Source organism: Gadus morhua, chromosome 7 (genome assembly GCF_902167405.1).
Source record: "Gadus morhua chromosome 7, gadMor3.0, whole genome shotgun sequence".
Classification (NCBI taxonomy): domain Eukaryota; kingdom Metazoa; phylum Chordata; class Actinopteri; order Gadiformes; family Gadidae; genus Gadus; species Gadus morhua.
The window spans coordinates 14,004,987-14,018,494 of record NC_044054.1 but is presented as its reverse complement, the minus strand read 5'-3'; the positions used below and the strand labels follow the sequence as shown (position 1 = coordinate 14,018,494).

General features: G+C 41.3%; 1 protein-coding gene across 4 annotated transcripts in view; it reads right to left on the bottom strand.

Annotated features, from left to right (window-relative positions):
- zbtb20 (zinc finger and BTB domain containing 20) overlaps positions 1-6,094 on the bottom strand; it is a 31,382-nt gene extending 25,288 nt beyond the window's left edge. Inside the window, exons 1-2 of one of the 4 annotated variants that reach the window (XM_030362404.1) lie at positions 5,953-6,094; positions 5,319-5,362 (exon numbers count right to left, since the gene is read on the bottom strand). The gene's annotated coding sequence lies outside the window, so the exon portion shown is untranslated. Of the gene's footprint in view, positions 1-5,318; positions 5,734-5,952 lie in introns of those variants that run through there. The other 3 variants (XM_030362403.1, XM_030362405.1, XM_030362402.1) reach the window with 3 other exon arrangements.
- Positions 6,095-13,508: the final 7,414 nt, after the last annotated feature.

Sequence of the window (13,508 nt, the reverse complement as noted above, 5' to 3'; positions counted from 1 at the left end):
GCTATAGTGTATATTTATAGCTAGAAAGGGTGTCACATAGGCATTCAGTTTATATGTAGCCTATGTCTAGCTCATTTAACTAGTCTATAATTGGCACACACTGGCACAGATCGCAAAGACAACCAGGAATACCCATATGAAAGGAACCATCTGCTAACACATTTAGCCCCATGATCTGCAGGCTAGCTAAAGCACCTAGCCCTGCTACACTAGCCTTATGTGACCAATATTGCCTGATATCAGATCACTTTGCTGTACTTACATCTGCAAAGATTAGTTAGTTAAACCAATGAAACCACGTAACCCAATGAAGCCGCATAAACCAATAGGTCATTCTTCTTTCATGTTATTATACTGTGATTATAACAACAAAGGAGTTTTCTTGGCTAAAATCGTACCAAAAATAACCTCTAGATTGTATTTTCGATTTAGACTATAATTCAAGCCAGATAAGGGACAAGCTATGTCTAAAGAGCCCAAATTGTTAAGAATGCTCCAACACAGAGAACAAGGAAATTGGCTGGCATCGTTGTGACATCAGTCCAAATCGGTCCCAAACAAGTTAAACAGCAACAAGATCTAAAGAAAACATCCTCAACGTCAACTGCATTCTGGGTCCTAGAGACAATGAAATCCACCAGTAGAAGTTTGTGGAACAGCCAAAGTCTACGTTTTAAGTCTAATATTGACAGTGATCCCCTCCTATGGTCAGAAAAAATGACATTCCCAACAGGTTCTGAATGCCACGTTGCCCCTAGCTGTGTCTGAACATTACCGCTTATAAATGTTTATGTTCAATGAAATCTCCAAAGCAAACCTGGCAACTATTCACAGAAAAAAATAAAAAATGTGCTCGCTCAACGTACGAGTTGCAAAACAGGCTGTGCACAGCCCTGGCCAGCTACTAGAGGACCAGAAAGAAAAATGTCTGCACGAAATATTTTTATAAAACATTTAAGTCCTTACCGACAGATCCGAGAGGGTTTCAGATCCTTAAGAAAACACGCCAAATCGTCCTAATAGTACTTTATTTCTGTGGCTCAATCAAAGTACAAATGCTATTGTGTAGATAATTCCCCCTTAAGTTTTAACCGCTGTACACAGTGGACCCTATTGTCACAAACACTGCCTTTCTGGGTTAGACTCGAACACACACACTCCCAATTTTTTTTTTTATCTCCTGTTGCTGTTGTTTACCGGCAAAGGTTTACAGTTACAGTTTCCTCCTCGGACAAAATGCAACAAAAGATACACACACACACACATACACAAAGCATTGCAGTGTTTCTAGACATAATGTTGTATAAATATATATAGAATACTTATAGGTAATCCCGGTAAAAGTTTCTGAAGAGCCTGTTTCTTTTTCTTCTCTAAAATACCATCCAGATAGTTTCCCCCTCCAGTGTGCTGTGCGCTCAGCAGGCCTTGAAGCCATATGGGTAGTCGGGTTAACTGAGGACACACACACACCTTGGCAAACACACAACTCAGCTATTAGGATCCAGGATACATTTTTTACGTCAGTTGAATGCCTGGGCCTGCATGTATGTGTTTGGAGAGCAACTAAAAATAAAGACTTGAATGTCCAATTCTTCTTTTAAAACCAAATCTAAATATACAATTTCCATGGCACACAAGTGCTTACGGGCGAGTTGGAAAACAAACAAGGAAGGATAGTGGAAAATTCCTCCTTTGAACGTTGCCAAATCTTCCGGAAAGCATGCGTGTACCGGAGCTGTTTTAACGACTACGTTGACAATTAGAATATATAGTTATTCAAAAGCAGGATCCACGCACACACTTGTCGGAACTGTGTGTTTTTGTGTGTTCGCTTTTGCATCCATGCGTGTGTGTTCTACAGTCAAAAAAAGTGGGCATTGTCTTGTGTAGTTTGTATTTTATGGGCCTTTACAATGTTCCTTAAGAAAGTGCCAAACCTAATCAAGGAGATCCAGCAAACAGCTACAGGGGTCACAGGTCGCTTCATTAGTCTGTACTGGAATATGGCAGAGTAGCTTCAATCCATGGCATAAAACAATAAGGCAAACGTCACTCAAGCTTCACTTCAACCGAAACTGTGCCGCTTTTAGAGTAAACGACATGCCATTAATCTAGGCGACAAACTCTGTGAACGACGCAGTGTGATCTGCTGCCACAAGACTTGAAAACACACCGACTGTGTGTTGTTGTAAAGAACGCTACGTGGGTTACCAGACACCAATCGCGTCCTTACGACGAGGTTAAACGCTACGGTGGGTAGGGCAGGGAGAAAAAGGGAAGAAAACAAGCATCTGTGTCCAGTCAATACAACCAACTGATTATAACGAATGCTATAAAGCCTCCCTCTCTCTCTCTCCCGCTATAGTTTTCGTAGAAAAAAAGGCTCGGGAAGAAGCAATGGCGCCCGGTTAGTGAATCAGATCACCTGTGTGACTTTGAGAAACAGAGTTGGTGTGTGTGTGTGGCCTTCCTGATCTCAACCACACACACTAGACGCCGGAGACACCCGCCGAAACCTGGCATCACCTTCCATGGCCTTCACCAGCTCAACATAGCACTGGAAACACATAACATTAAAACGCAACTCGAGGGAGGTGTAGTAAGGTAGTAGTAGTAGTATTGAATTGGGGTGGGGCCGGAAACCGGCGGAGGGGACTGAGGTAAGCCACGATACAGGTTGCGGTAAAGAAAAAAAGCCTTCTCTGCCTGGTAAGGGAGTTCGGCCTCTTCTCCTGGTGTAACTTACGGACTGCGGGCCGTCCTATCCCGATACATACCTAGGGTGCACCGGCCTCGTAGCTAAGGGAGTGTTGCGGTGAGCAATGTGATGTGTATGTATGTATGCAGGTAAAGTTTAGCTGAAGCTTTACTAAATATTAACAAGACTCACGGCCAGTCCGTGTAGTGGACTACAATATGCTCCTATGGGGCATGCCCATATATGAGGACTCTATACATTTCTTGCCCCCCCCCCCCCCCTATAATCCTGGCCATATATGGACACACTATACAGTGCCCTGTACACCTTCCCAACTGCCGGCCTCTATAAAATCCTTGTTCTTTACACTTTGAAGACCTACAGGTTACATCTTGTATATAATGTCTTATAACCCACTCCCGTTTTCTACTGATTTACTGATACTCATGACTGTCTGGAATGTCAAACATGGAAGTTGCCCTTATATTTCCCTGGTGTTTATTTGTTGTGGTCATGTATATTTGTGTCTCTCTCTAGGCACGCTATAGGTGCTTATTACTATTTTATAAGCCCGGTTGGTCAGTGGACATGGTTGTGAATATTCATGAGGTGGAGACTGGGTTGTCTCGGGCGATGACAAAGACAGCCAATGGCCACAGCCAAAGCATTATGAATATTAATAAATGCATGGAATACATACATATGAAGTATCCATTAGTGGCTTGAAGTGAATGCAAGTAGGCACCTGATATACTATGGACTACAAATGCACATTTTACAGAACACACGGTAGGCTACACATATTGTACAGTAGAAGCCGTTTCCTATTGAACATCACAATGACCAAGGCGTGTTGGCATGGCGTACGTTATCTGTACTCCACAAGATCCCAAAACACACCAGCCAACATGCAACACCCATGTGCTTCCTGAAACCAAAACCTCCAAAACGAAAGAAAAAAAATCCCTCAAAAGGGTAATTGATAATGTAGAGATGAATCATACGTGTGTGTTTGTGTTACATTATTGTATCTCTACTAGATAACTTTTTCCTAAATTCAGCCTCCATGCAGACCATCGTACTTCTGGTTTTGAAATCAATGCCTACCGATCCGATTCACCCACAAGCTCACTGTACTTCTACGATAAACATGTATAGGCCGGGCGGGTTACTGCTTGTTATTGTCAAGACAAATAATTTTTCAGAAACAACATACACCATGACTATAGACGCAATTAACGGAGGGCATTGCCCTGTTTTCTAACTGTTGGTTTTAACAAAGTGAAGCGCTATTCCCAATACGCCTATAGGCTCTATTAGGGTCACATGCTCGACTTATCCTCATTCAATGCCCAAACGTACAGGCGACTGATTTCCCATAACTTTGACTAAATTTGAGTGCAGTGGAGCGATAAACGACCAACAAAGAAATGGCAAGTACACAACGTATCTGTAATAATATTTTGCAACAAAGCGTCTAAAAAAGCCTAACAGGAAGCATTTATATTGCAACTTTAATTACATCACATCGACCCAGTTATGTGCCACTTTTAATATTACTATCCATGCATAAACACTTCGATACTAAATTATCGTTCATGTGGCTTCAGCGGGACGGAAATCGAGAACATGCACTATTGGATAGTTTTGATTTAGGCCCATCGTAAAAAAAAAAAAGAACTAAGCAATGGGAGATTTTTTTTCCTTTCATAAATATTTGTTATATAAATACGCCGCATCCGGAGGCTTCTGTTTACCGAAGATAAATTAACGTGATTTAATTTCCCCAAATACCCAACATATTATTTAGTGATCCTCCAGACTATGTAGGCTAGACATCTGTCTGGCTCCCCCCCAAAAAAAACGTATAGCTCATGACGATCAGACACTGTCCTCCCGTCCCGAACAACCTTGTTTCTTAAATAAACCCCAAAAAATAAAACGGTTCAAATATATATTGTATTTTTACAAAATGGTGGTGACTTGCGCCAAGAAACCTGTCCATCCAATTCAAATAAGTGACCTAAAAGCCAGACGCGCACGTCTGCCACCACAGATGTTCCAGGCGGTGTGTGAATGGGAGCGTGCAGCACGCACGGCTCAGCCATGGCACATTGTGACCGACGTGATGGTCTCAAACCATTATTCCCATTCGTAAACCACTCTCCAGCCCAGCTCGTACTACAAATTTGAAAGCGTGTGCTCGCTAAATGTACAGGAGCCCGTTTACAATAATGACAGATGGGCAACTTGCGTCATGGCAGTGGCAAGGCAGCGCGTACTCTAACGTACACGGACAATACACAAAAAAACACGGCAGTTGCCATTGAGTCTCCAAAAAACGCGTAATTTCATTCTCTCGTTAAAACTCTTCAACTCTTTGAATCGCCCCGAGACCATTCAAAGAATGAAGTTGTCGAATGTGCTTTATAGTGATGGATTATTATTCGCGTGAACAGGGATACAAACTAGAAGCCATAGTATTGCGTGGATGGCACTAAGTTTACGAGGACATGGTATACGCTCTACGGAATTAGAATCATTGTATCACCCCCCTTTATTACAAACCCCACATCACATGAAGAGCTCTTTTGAGCTACTTTTGGTCATTTCTTACCTGCGGTCCGAAGCTCGTTCAATAGCGGCGACGGCGTGCCACAGCTGTCCCCGGTTTGCCCGACAAAGCAAAGCCTAGTTTAAATTATGTTCCTTTACTTTGTTTCATTTCTCACTTCCATCTTCTTTCATCTCATCAATAAACACACGCTGCAGCCTACCTTCACAGACGACCTCGGTTCAAGTGTGCCCTCCCATTTTTTAACTATACATCGAATACTTTGGTTGGGCACGCCTATTCACTTAAGCCACTGGGATGGGAGCAGCGCGCTGTCTTGAGCGGTGTAGGACGGCTCGTACATCGGTCAGCGTTAATATGCCCCAATCCTAAGGCATCGCACACCCTCCCGACGAACACACTGGGACGCTGAAGCCAGCTCCATTATGCCTGTGGAGTGTCGTGGGTCTCCCCCCCTACCCCCACCACCACCACCACCCCACCACCACCAACCACTATGCGAGGACAAATTTCATTCAGCTCAGTGTAAAACAAAAGCAAAACTTTCTGAATTCAGATGATCGCCTCGTTTAGTTTATTGTTGCTGTAACAACGGTTGACCTTTCAGAGCGGGCGCCCTGGTTATGATTGCGTTATGGTTGAGGTTTGAAACGAGACAAAAGCGTCGCATACACACCTCCTAGGCTGCTTTTTGTTTCGCTCGGATGTTTTAAAGTTAAAACTACTGTTGAAACCCCCCACGTTTAGATTTTTCGAGCTGATGATCGTGAACTCCCAAATCTTCCACTGTCTGTGTGCAGACGGCGGTGTCTGTTACGCGTCCGAACTTCTCATTGGATGGCGCTGCTGTCTGTACGCGATACACACGAAACGGCGGCGTGCTATTGGTCGAGGGCGCTGCCCATCATTTTTCCTGTACCAACAAGCTAGATTGTCTGTCTTGTCTCTTACTTTCTACGCATTTCTTTTTTCTCATTTATTTATTTTTTAACGTCCCGAGCTGACCTCGAGTTAGCAGGAAAAAAATGTGCCGGTTTATTTGGCTGAATTGAAACCAACCACAGTAATGATTTGATGTCACGATATCGACGAATATTATCTTTACCTTGTGTTATTTTTCTGGATGTACATGCATTGAAAAATATTCTTGGTGTAACATAAAGAAATTACATGTCATGTGGGGGTCCCCCCCTCGCCCCCCCCCCCAACCCACCCCACCCCCACCCCCACCCCGCCGTGTCTAGACAGTGACAGGTGTGCATGCGCGCGCTTGTCTGTTTCTTAAATTAAAATCTTTAAAAAAAAAAGGAAAAGATCATCTTATTTATTTATTTCCGAACCAAATAGTGATGTGGGGTTTTATTTGAAGACCATAGAATAAAAGGCAAGTACATATATCATTATTTTTATTGGCACAATTCCGAAGCGATGTGGGTTTGTGTGTGTGCGCGCGCGCGCGTGCGTGCGTGTGTGCGTGTGTGTGTGTGTGTGTGTGTGTGTGTGTGTGTGTGGTGTGTGAGAGCCCGAGAGAGAGAGAGAGAGAGGGAGTGTGTGTGTGTGTGTGTGTGTGTGTGTGTGTGTGTGTGTGTGTGTGTGTGTGTGTGTGTGTGTGTGTGTGTGTGTGTGTGTGTTGAACGCGGTGTTGTCTTTTGGTTTTTTAAAGAAATGTAAGTAAACATAAACATAATTACTGTTATGCTGTTATGGTACATTACATGATACAAGCGCGAGATTCGCTAGATAATGGTCAAATGAGGATAGTGTGGAAATATCACGCTCCCTGAGAGGATTTTGTGCGCCATCTGCAGGGTACGACAGGAAATAATCTTCCGGGTTCAAAGGAGGACACTGTTGCGTCACCTACTTTGACCTACATTAAGGAGCGCTGCACCGTATAAAACGAATGCATGCCAAGATTGTCCGATTAGATAACACGCCGCATTATATTTAAAATGCCTTTGAACAAGTTAGGGTTTGTTATCGTTACACTATATATACGCCGAACTTTCCAGTCTACGTATGTAAACTATAGGCGAGGGCTAGGCTACAATCGAAAACTGTTTTTTTCCAAACACAACCCATCGGACCTGTGCATTTCATGTAGAGGAGGAAACATGGTAAAATATATGCAGATTCACATAAGTTATTTTAATTAAAATAAATATCGGCTGAATATTATACACATATTATTTATTAAATAATGAATACAAAAAAACACATTTAAAAGTAAATTAAAACATTTCTATATATCCTGTTATGGGAGAAGTTAACCATTACTTTTTATGTTAACTATTTTATTATCAGGCCTATATATGATATCGATACATTAATAGTGGAAAGCAGCTAAATCACCTCTGGATTCATAGGAAAGATTTGACACGGAGCCAGGAGTCTGGGGTCAAGGCGTACTGACGTCAACCTAATGTTTAGATTAGATTAGCTGCGGATGTTGACCACATAATTAAAGTAATGTATGGCTGACCAGCCTTACCATAAAAGGAGAACAATGCATGCTGTGGGCGGACCTACCATACGGGGAATAGCTTGGTGTGTGAGAATATAAAGGCAGGGATCGTATACATCCAGCAGTGCTTTGCAAACTACTCGGCCTTGTTGTTGATTGTTGAACAATAAAGTCTTACTTGCTCCGGACTCCACGATTCCTCATGCTCTCTTAATTAGTTGAAGTGATAGAATTTGGTTATTTTCTGCCGCATATCTAGCCTCACAAAAACAGCATTGTTGTTTATTCTCTAATGGGAGTTACATTAGTGATTGCCAGTATTGTTGTTTATTCTCTAATATAAGTTACATTAGTGATTGAAGGTTGTGCTAAATCTCTGACATCAGAAGTTTCTACACTGTTTGTTGCATGCAATGTGCCTTCTTCTCCATTATGAAGACTGAGGTCAAATTAAAAATATTAATATTCTTATTCAATTTGAATTTCAGTGCAACCTGCCAGGGAAACATAAATATGCTAACACAATAAAATAAAATACATGTATTTAGCCCAATAGAACCCATGCCCGGGGGTGTTAATGTTTGAGTGACTTGTATTGAGGGTGGTTGTTTACTATTATGTAGTTAGGTAGCTGACAGTGAACAGAAAAGAAAGCACCAGATAATAAAACGGATGTATGTGTCATTATGCTATTGTAGGACTTCACAGACCTATGGGCATTGTTTTAATTATTGAAAGGAGATTATTTTGCACATTTTGATGAAGTCAAGACTCAGACCAAGCCGTCACAGCAACAAGTAGTTTTGTAGGTCAAGCGGTTTAATACTATAACAGGTAGAGCCTGACTCTCAAGCAGGGAGAGCAAGACCTAACGGTCTACTATCATTCACAAGGTTAATGTATACATGTATACCATGGGAATGTACCTAGACATACAGACAGGATGTTCATATGCAAAGGGAAATGGCCTAGCCCTATAGACAGGATACCATTATGCAATGTATGCAAGAGGAAAGTACCCATCCTTACAGACAGGATACTGTATTTCCTCAGGTTGTGTTATCTAGCCACCCCATCTGTTAACTGGTGTTAGCTAGTTCCCCTTTGTTAACCTTTGGGGTGGACCGGTCACAAGGACCCCTTTATCTATAGGCCTACCAGAAATATCTCCTGTATCTCAACATTTCCCTCAAATGTGTATTTACAAATGCATTGCGGGAGGGGGTGAAACACTGTTAAAAAGGCTGTGTGAAACAATATTCTGGGCAAATTCTACCAGAGAGGAGACTAGTGTATGCATACATTAAAATAGAATTATTGTCTACAACTATTGTGAGCTTTTTTACATTTAGAAGTCTCATCTGTTCTAGACGCAATATCACATAAAGAAATGGCCACAGCAGTATGCAATGGAAGATAACCTAGCCAAACACAGAATGTATGCTATGGGAAAGTTAGCCATACACACAATGTATAGAACGGAGAGAACCTAGCCATACACACAATGTATGCTATGGGAAGGTTCCAAAACACAGACAAAAGAGTTCCTTAATACTGGAGATTGATGGAAACATAGGTTTAAATATTAGAATAGTATATCAGAATGGATGCTTATTGTGTATAAAGCAACTTATCAGAAATAACGGCAAAAATTCAAAGAAAGGTCAGACACACTTAAAAAAAGCAAATAATCTGGACAGGCAGAGCACATGCAATTTATATATATATATATATATATATATATATATATATATATATTTGACATGTTTATCAACTGCTGAATTTTATTTTTCAACAGACTGAGCACCGGGTAATTGTTAACTCTATCAAGTCATGTAGTTAGGTAATGAGGAAAGTAAATAATCATATCAGGCCCACATACAATCATAATCTATACTGTTCAAAGTAGGTTCATAGCACTGTGTCCAAAGGATATAATGGAGTTACAGTGTATGACATATAGAGACAAGTCAATGAGGAGCAGGTAGGGCGTCTTGCTCAAGGACTCCTACTGGTAGCCTGCAGACTTTGGGGATTGAACCAAGAACCTTTCAGCTGGACTGGCTAAATTAACCTGCCCTACAATAGTAATAATATCGATTCAATCATATAAACAATTGTGATAGAACTAAGTAATAGGAATAAAAGTATATTGTCTGACATAAGGACAATATCAAGTTACAGCTAACACTTTACATGCTACCCATGCTAGCCTAAGTCTAAGTCTGCATTTTTGACTAATGCAAAATAAAAGAAGCCAGTTGGTTTGGTTTTCTTGGCTGCAGCTTTGAATTAACTGCCTGAGGACCTAGCAGAAGACTTAGAGGGTGTGTGTCCAATGAGAATGGGAGTATTTAAACAGGGAACTCATGACCTCGGTTGAACTCAGTTCCTGCTTTCAATTAAAGACGTCAGTAGTGTCATGTGCTTTCACAAATCTCATAGAACCATTTATTTGTGTCATTTATGAGCGTTATTTATCTTTATTTGCAATTTTCGGGAGCTATGGTGTATATCTGCTTCCCAATTGTCCTGTCTTCTTGTAATATAGCATAAATCTCCAATATGGTTTTAATTAAATGTATTTATTTTAAAACACGTCTCCCAATGTAATTACATTTTCTATTAAAGTGAAACACACTACTGTAGGCCTGCACTCTGCTTCCTTCTACTGCACTCTGAATGCCACCAGAAGAGGGTGGTCAAATGCAGTTAGGTATTGAGGGAGATGACCGATTCACCTTATTACCCAGAACAACAAGAACAGGCAGTTTTTTCAAACTTTAACCTTTGTGTCTGTCATTGAAAAAAACAACACTTAACACAATTGGAGAGGTTGAGTAAGCTGAAGTTTAAACGATTATTAGATTATTAGATAACCTCAAACCATTATTATTTGTTTACAAGTGATAATAATTTGGTTTGCAGTTGGTTTGCAAAGATCGCCCGTTTTGGACCAGGTTTCAGGTTATATTTCCAGAATGATTCCTTCCACTTGCACCGACCAATCACAACAGTCTATGCATTAAGCTTAGAAATTAGTGTTCCCTCCCCTGTGTCCCCGATCCCAGTTCCCTATTAACTGAACATGGACATCGTTCTCTGTATTCTCAGTAGAATACAACCTAAAGAATGGACATTAAACATGACAGTTATATCAGATTTAGAGCAGTGAGAGACTCTGTGATGGAAATCCACCCACCCTTTATTAATTAAACTGATATCACACAGATATAATAAACAAAATGTTTATTAGATTACATTTTCCATACCATGACTGGCTTGAAGGGGTTTACATGTGTGACAAAAACTGTCTTGAGTAAAGTTGCCACGTATTATCAAAGAAAACAAATGCCTCTACCACATATATGAGAGAACATAAAGATGTGATATGGATGATGACACAATGACAAAAGCTTCTACTCTTCTATATAAGAATATATTCAAACAATTGCCAAATATACCACTGTATGTGATTTTGGAATACATTTATAAAGCAGACAGTGTTTAACTATGACTTTAGCATTAACTCGTTATCCTTGACTGTAGCATAAACTGATTAACGTTAACTTATAAGTCAGCATAAGTAAAGTTAGAGGAAGAATGAAGGGGGCTTCTTTCTTCTTTGTGGCCTGTCAAGATCATTTGAGCCAGGTATGGACATGTTTCTGGCTTTGAGGGGTCAACTTGGAGCTGTCATGGATGAACAACACTTAAACAAAATAAGAGAGTTCGAGAATGCTCAAGTATGAAAGATAAAGTCTTTATTAGCACTTGTAACAAGTAAGATCAAAGCCTGGGTTGGTCTGCCAAAGAGCTCCCGTGCCGCTCGCCAGACTTCAGCCTATATGCTCCATTCTGCACACCCATCATCCATACGTCGTCCCCCCATCCCATACATTAAAATCCTTATTTTGAATCATGCTGCTCCCTCGCTCTCCCTCCCTATTGCATCTGAGGCCAGAGCTTCGTATGGGACAGTTTATCTCCTTATTAGGAGGCACACTCTCCCTGTTACTGTATGCATTCACCCCTTGGAACAAGCCGCTCTATTCAGGGCCTATAGTTTGAGACTCTTACGATAAATAGTTCAATGAGTTCAACTGCAATGGTGGCATAAAGCATCTGTCCTAAGGGAGAGTCATACCTCGCTAACTCAATGTTTTTCTCCACCCTTATTTGATAAATCAAGTCATCGACATTTTTTGGAGGGCCATCTCTTTCGTCAACCTGGACGCTATCATGGAAATTATAATAAGAATGCAATAACAAAAAATTATCCCACTACTGTTAGCACTACCAAGAGTATTATACCTATTTTTTACTGACAACGGGTTAAAATTATCAAACATAGAGTCAAAACAGTCCATACCAGCATTATCTTAGAGTTCGTCCTGTAGGTTACGCAATTTCTCTAAGGCCATTGTAAGTTAGCTGTCAGGGGCTGTGTTATTGGGGATACATGTGCAGAATTCGCCTCCAAACCTTTGGCATACGCCTCCATGCTCGGCTGACTGTGCTGAACATGTTTACCATGAGAAAATTAATGACAGCAAACAGTTTTTTTCTGGTTTCTGTCTCCCCACTGCAAACCCTGCATGGTTTCCCGAATGATCTTTGTAGCAAGATCCATCGTCAAACTGTTCTCCCTGTGCCCCAACTATAGGTGTTGACAAAAAACCGGGGCTCAATTCAGTAAAAGTCAGAGTCAGCGGCAAAATCATGTGGTGTTCCTTCACAATCATGTAGAATTCTTCCTTCTGGATTTACTGTGGAACTCCTTTTTATGGTAAAATCTGGAAACGTTAGTCATTTTTAATATTCCATCAATCTAGAGTTTGTCAATGCAAACTGTCCTTTCTTAGTTAATTCAGTGACTTATTGATGCGTGGACATAGTCAGCGGCTATCCCATTGTAATGGTGGAGGCCGTGTCATAAGCATAATGTACCGCAGCTAATTCCTGGTGACAGGGTGGCTAGCCTTGTGCCGCTGTATGTAACTTTGAGCTGTAGACTGCTATGGGTCGTGTTCGCCACCCGCTACATGAGTCTTGCATGAACACCGCTGATGCGTACCCCTAACCCTACTATTTGCTACATAGGCCTACAATAGGAGCGGTTTTGTATAGTGTGGCGTTGCTAACGAGCTTGCCCCCTGCATCTCTTGTTTGAGGCCTTCCAATGCCGCCGATGCAGCTGCATTCCGAATGAGTCCGGCTTGTTCTTCCTGCGGCCTTCATAATTTTCCTCAATTACGCAGTTTAGAGGGCATAGTCCTCTATCCAATCTGAACCTAACCCTGTCATCCCCAGATGTGTCATCATGAGTCGGACCGTCTCTGGCTTAGGTGCTTCAGTAATCCATTGTAGCTGGCTGGGTGCTTTTGATTTAGTTTGATGTGCTACCGGCCTCCCTAGATATTCTACTTCAGTCTGGCAGTACTCCAACTTTTTATGTGACACCTTGTGTCCCCCTCTTGCCAATTTGCTTAATGCAGTCGTGGCATCCTCATGACATTGCTCCGATATTGGATAACATAACAGAAGATCATCTGCATACTGTATCAGGATCCGGTCCAAAACCCGCTCCTCCACATCATCTTTCAGGACTTGGTTGAACACATGTTGAGAATGTTTAATCCCCTGTTACATTCTCATATATATGTATTGTTTACCTCTATGCGGGAATGCAAATAGATGTCTGCTTTCCTCTGCAAGAGGCACTCTAACAAATACTCCACATAAGTCAATCGCTGTGAAATATTTAG